This window comes from Corvus brachyrhynchos, unplaced genomic scaffold (assembly GCF_000691975.1).
Source record: "Corvus brachyrhynchos isolate BGI_N302 unplaced genomic scaffold, ASM69197v1 scaffold305, whole genome shotgun sequence".
Taxonomy (NCBI): Eukaryota; Metazoa; Chordata; class Aves; order Passeriformes; family Corvidae; genus Corvus; species Corvus brachyrhynchos.
Genome location: NW_008239284.1, coordinates 1,972,555 through 1,973,290, shown reverse-complemented (window position 1 = coordinate 1,973,290; position 736 = coordinate 1,972,555).

Here is a 736-nt window from a genome sequence, read left to right as displayed (position 1 = left end):
TGGAGTTCTCTGCGTCTGGCAGGGCAATAGTTTAGGCTCTCTGACACACTTAAGTGTAGATGGGTGGATGGAACAAAGTATGATTTCATTCAGCCAGTTGTAAATATTTATGAACACAGCCATCATTGGTTGGGAATGCGCTGTTACTTGGCATTAATAGTCCTGGAAAGGGCAAACATGGCTGAGGCTCGTGAGGCACATCTGGGGCCAGTGAAATTTAAATCCTTCCCCAGATTTTTGATACCTTTCTGAAGCTCTAGACAGGTAAGCAGCTTTGCAGTGATGTAGATGCTCATTTCAGGCTGAGGATTATTCCTGTGTTGATAGGAGTTTACTGAAGAAATAGAGGAAGAGTTTGGGTTTGTCGAGGGCAGAAGTTTGATGTCAGTGATGTGTTTGTTCCCTGCTGGCTCTAAGAATCCATGAGCTTCCTTCGGTCTGGTGCTTGTGGCCCCAGTGAGCCAGCGTGCCACCAGTGCAGTGGATTTCGTGATGTGGTTGTAGCTGACTGTGAGTCTGCAAACTCAGGCTCTGACAGATACCATGAGTCATTAGGAAAAAGTAACTTCTAACGTAAAAGTTGGGAGAGGATTGTTGGGTTAGTTTTTTCCTTTTTGAAAAGCTGAAATGGTTTTTTTCCCAGATATGTCCATTCCAAAGAAAGTTTTCTTTCTAGTTCTGCCTTGCCCAGAAGCCACATTCCAGTGCAGCCTTGGGAAGGGATGAAGGATTTGGT